A 5,580-nucleotide genomic window follows, 5' to 3' on the forward strand; every position below is an offset into this window, starting at 1 on the left:
ATAAAATTACAAGATAAAACATTCTGTACATTGTGTACATACATATATACATATCCATATATACATTGTATATTGTGTATATAAACATAATATACATATTGTACATACATTCATATATTTTGTATATATATAGAATATATAATTCTCTATGCACCCCTGTTTTTCTTTTTCCTCAGTTTGGACAGAGCACTCTCAACCATTTCACTGTGAGTTATACTGTGTATGGCTATGTATGTGACAAATAAACCAAACTTGAAACTTGAAACTATATTGTTTGAGGCTAGATAGGTCTGGGATTTATGTGGTAGTGTTTGTTTTGTTTGTTGGTTTGGCATTGTAACCACTCCTGACAGTTCAGCAGTGCAATAATGTCATACAATAAATAAATACAGGACAGGACCAATACACAAAGAAGAGACAGTGCATTTATTTTTACCAGTACGCAGTACTGGGAATATGTAAAGTGGGTTGTGCATAGGAGTCAGTGACATGCTATACTGAACATAGCAGTCACCGGTAGCAGCCAGAACAGTTCAGAGTACAGTGCTGATTTAGTACAGTACTCTAGCAGGAAGTATGAATAATGTGCAAGAGTGCAAAAGGAGTGCACTTAAATCTAAAGCTGTGATTAAAGCATTGATTAATTTCTGTTCTACCTTTGGCCTACCTAAATTTATCCAGTCTGACAGAGGGACTAATTTCACCTCAAACCTATTCACCCAAGTAACACGTGAGTTAAATATCCAACACCACTTCTCCAGTGCATATCACTCCGAGTCTCAGGGTGCATTGGAAAGGTTCCATCAGACTTTTCAAAAATATGCTGAGGTCTTACTGTGCTGAGTATGATAAAGATTTGGATGAGGGTGTTCCTCTGCTCCTTTTTGCTATTCCTGACACAGTTCAAGAGTCTTCGGGGTTCAGCCCTAATTGCCCTAATTGCTTTTTGGACGCACAGTGTGTGGTCCACTGAAGGTTTTGTATAACCAATGGTTGTCATCCAGTCCCATGAATAGTGTCCCCCATTGTGATTTCACTGCCAAATTACATAATTGATTGCATTTTGTTAAACAACAAGCCAAACACAATCTTAATGACTCTCAGGCCGCTATGAAGGCAATTTATGACTGAAAAGCTGTTGGTCATTCATTTGAGGTTGGTGACAAGATATTAGCCCTTTTGCCTATGTCAGGATCATCCTTAAGTGCATACTTTGCAGGTCCCTCTATGATAGAGAAAAGATTGTCCCCTACCAATTATGTTTCGGCTACACCGATCGTAGACGAAAGTATGTGTCATCAATTTGCTAAAGACATATGTGGATCGTGATGTGGTTTCCTCATCATCATCAATCCCTCCTACCCTTGCTACACTTACGGTTGCTGTTGAGCATTCCCCTGAGCAAGATGGGTTACACCTGGCTCACAACTGTCTACCATATGCACGTCTACCCAACTTAGAAGCCCTACAATGTCTCCTAGAGAAGCTGTCAGACTTGTCACCCTCAGCTAGGGATGACCTCCTTGCTCTGATTGAGAAATACCCATCACTATTTTCTGATACTCCTTCATGTACTACTGTTGTTCAGCATGATATAGATGTAGGCTCACACCCTCCGATAAAACAACATACCTATCGAGTAAACCCCCGTAAACGTGTTTGTTGGAATAGGAAACAACATGTCTTGGTTTAGCCATCCACAGTAACAGCCCTTGGTGTTCCCCGTGTCTTCTGGTTCTGAAACTTGATGGAACCTTTCGCTTTTGCAAAGATTATCATAAAGTGAATAATATTACAGAGCTGGATTCATTCCCCATGCCTTGCATGGAGGACTGCATCGACAGGATAGGATCTGCTAATTTCGTGAGTAAGCTTGACCTTCTAAAGGGTTATTGGCAGATGTTGCTTACTCCACTCGCCTCTGACATTTCAGCTTTTGCCACCACTGATAAATTCCTGCAGTACACGGTCATGCCTTTTGCTCTCAAAAATGCACCTTCAACCTTTCAGCGACTTATGAATATTGTGCTAGGGGATGTCCCAAATTGTGAAGCCTACCTGAATGATCTAGTTTATACTTGGATGTGGGAGCAACACCTACAAACATTAGAAATGTTTTTTGGAAAGTTGCAGGACGCTTTGCTTGTTTTGAATCTAGACAAATGTGATTTTGGTAAGGGTGAGGTAGCATACTTTGGCAAACTAGTTGACCATGGGATGATTCATCCTTTGGATGCCAAAGTCCAAGCCATTCTGTCCTTTCCTGTCCCAGACAACAAACAGAGTCTCAGACGTTTTCTGGGTATGGCTGGTTTTTACAGATGTTTCTGTAGAAATGTTTCTGTAATTGACACCCTTAACAAACCTACTCCATGAGAAAGTTCCCTTTGAATGGTCCCCCATGTGCAAGGATGCTTTTGATACTATTAAAGCATTGTTATGCCATACACCTCACTTCTCATGTCCCTTTATATTGGAGCTTGATGCTAGTGGTGTAGGTGCTGGTGCTGTCCTCATACAGGAGGATACCCAAGGCTTAGAACACTCTGTTTATTTTTCAAAGAAATTTGTAAAACATCAATTAGAATACAGCACCATAGAAAAAGAGGCACTCTTGCTGTCTTATTAGCATTGCAGCATTTTGCAGTCTGTATTGGCAGCAGTTCTCAGCCAATTACGGTATATACTGGCCATAATCCCTTAGTGTTTCTTAGCCATATAGTAAACACAAACCAGCATCTTGTTAATGTCATGTAAATACTCTGAATGTTATCTCTAATGTGCTTAATTTTCTCATTAAAGAAATTCATGAACTCCTTACTACTGTGTGATGTAATCTGAGCATAGGTGTCAGTTTTTTTCCTATTAAGATTTTACTAAAAAGAAATCTTGGATTATTTATGTTATTTTCTATAAGCATTGAGAGATAAGATGTTCAAGTGGTAATAAATGCTTTTCTATACTTGAGAAGGCTCTCCTTCCCTGCAAGCTGGAAGACTACAAGTTTAGTCTATTTTTCAAGTGTTTTGTTTTAAATTGTGAATGTGGTTATTATACCAGGGTACTAATTTTTGTCACAAATTATTTTACTCTTAAGTGGATCAACATCATTGAGTGTGCAGTGGAATACTGATTCTAAGCATTCAGTTATTTGATCAAGTTCCATGGGGTTTGAGGGTATCCTAGTTGCAAATGATAAGTCTGGGAGATTCACAATAAATGTAGGTGCAGTGGCTGACTTGATTGTGTGTATGGTATGAGAGTGAGGCAAGGTAACTATATTGTGGCTCCTATGTAGTTCAAATGAAATTAGGGAATAGTCTGAGATTGCATCTGACTGGTGTAGTATAACTACGTTCTCTATGTCTACACTGTATGTCAGTACTAAGTCAAGCATGTGTCCACCAGAGTGTGTGGGTTCTCAAACTAATTGACTCTAATATAGAACTAAAGGCCAATCTCAGAGGGTCTTGGGCATTATCAAAGTGAATATTGAAATCACCAACAATAATGGCTCTTTCTATTCGAGTGACTAGATTATACAGAAATCTGCAAATCCCTTAATAAATTCTGAGTCCTGGCTGCCTGTAGATGCCAATTAGTGGAAGAGGCTGGGTGGGCTTCTTACTGCTAGCTACATCATTTATGCTAGTAAAAACTAATTTCAACGGACTCGAAATCATAACAATCTTTCTGGTTTATGCCTAATGTGTCAGTATAAAAAACTGCAATGCAGCCTCCATGGCCAATTAGATGAGGGCGGTGAATGTGTCCTCTGTCTACTTCCAGGCAGAGATGAGGAGTGACATGAGTGAGAAAACCTGAGCTCACAATCCTCCGTCAAGCACTTATGGTGATTGTGTTCAATTTTTTAGCAAGCTAACATAACTATTAATATGGATTTACTCTGCAGTTGTAGCTAGTTACCACCCAATGCTTCTAGGTACCATTAGCCATTACATATCATTAGCTTTCCTGGTTAGTTTCGAGAAGTGAAGTCTACATTTAAAAAACAGGGATTAGCTAATCTTTGATATTAATCAAGTTTCGAGTTAAGGAGTAAGCTTGAAATATATTAAAAGTAGATTTAAAGTATAATTTCAGATGTATTTTTCCTTCATTTGAAGGCTTATTGTCAAGTAAAATTTATTTATATAACGCTTTTTACAACACACATTGTCACAAAGCCTCTTTACAAATGTATGGGTCCAGATCCCTATTGAGCAAGCCCAAAGTGCCAAAAACTCCCTTGGCATAACTAAGGAAGAAACCTCAAGAAATAAGAGGAAACTGATCACCCATTGGTAAGCCCAAATGGTAACCAGTCAATTATTTATTATGTTATTATATTACTGTGGAGACCATGAAAAAAGAGGGGGAACTCCATATCGTTTATTGTGTACATTTTCTTCTTATTGTACTGAATATTAAATACTCTGACTAATCAGCATTTTTGTTAGTTGTCTTTCAAGTCTAATATTGTTAGTGTGAAGGTACAGCCTTCTATTCACTATATGCTTTGTTTGTTTTGATTGTGTGCCGTGACAAGAGTTAGCCTTATTCAGATGAAGAGCTATCTTAGCTACCTATGACTCCCTGCTCCAACACTGAGCGGGCTACTCCTCGACAACCGCCCGTGTGGGTGGGGGGGAGGACTGGAGTCTCAACAATAATCATCGCACTTGTGCGCGAAGCGAGAGGAGACATGAGTAGTTGCTTGACTCGGACGCTACAGCTCATCTCCGTAAATGTCACGGACTCGTGAGTATTGGACCAACCTGCTCTGTGTTTCTTGTGAAACCATTCAGCGTTCTACAAAATGTGCACCAACATTTTGGGCCCCAACTAGTAATAATACAAATGCTTCTGAACACCCAAGCGCTAAGATGGACATAGCCAAGCTCTAGTTAATGTTTGCATTTACTGTGTTGACCATTTATTATTGAGTGTTTCATTTTCTAATTTCAGTGTTTATTCAATTGATAAATGTACAACTGAGGCCTCTGAGGGTAAGAGAAATATTGATATTGGTGTATTTTCTTTGCGCGTTTTGAGTTGTGGTTGGAGTTGTGACTGTAAGGAGTAACTTAACAAAATTCGGTAACCTAAAGCCACTGTTATTTTGGGTTGTTCCTAGTCAATGGTTAGTTTAAAATATACTTTATAGTTTACCAGTGACGAAGCAACAAGTCAACTGCTTACTAATAAGTAGTCACATACAGGCAGTCAGCAGCAGACAACACAGCAGAAGACAATAGTGCAGCAAGAAATGGTCAGATTACTTATATTTAGGAAAAGATGTCATATTTGATAGTGCTGGTCTTATTTTATATTCAGTTAATTGTAGGGTTAGAAAGCTTATATTTCAAGTATAATTATTTGATAGATGGATGATTGCATGTTTTTATGAGGCTTGACTTGCCTCTCACAAGTATCAGTTTATACAGAAATAACAGTGTTAGAGTGAAATTAAGACTTGTTTGAATTGTTTAATGCATGAATATAAGAGCGTTATCACAGTGTTGTGATTTCACTGATCATTTCCAGGCTTATATTTATATTAAATATAAAGTCATATGA

The sequence above is a fragment of the Electrophorus electricus genome, chromosome 15 (assembly GCF_041902795.1).
Source record: "Electrophorus electricus isolate QZ-2024a chromosome 15, ASM4190279v1, whole genome shotgun sequence".
Lineage (NCBI taxonomy): Eukaryota > Metazoa > Chordata > Actinopteri > Gymnotiformes > Gymnotidae > Electrophorus > Electrophorus electricus.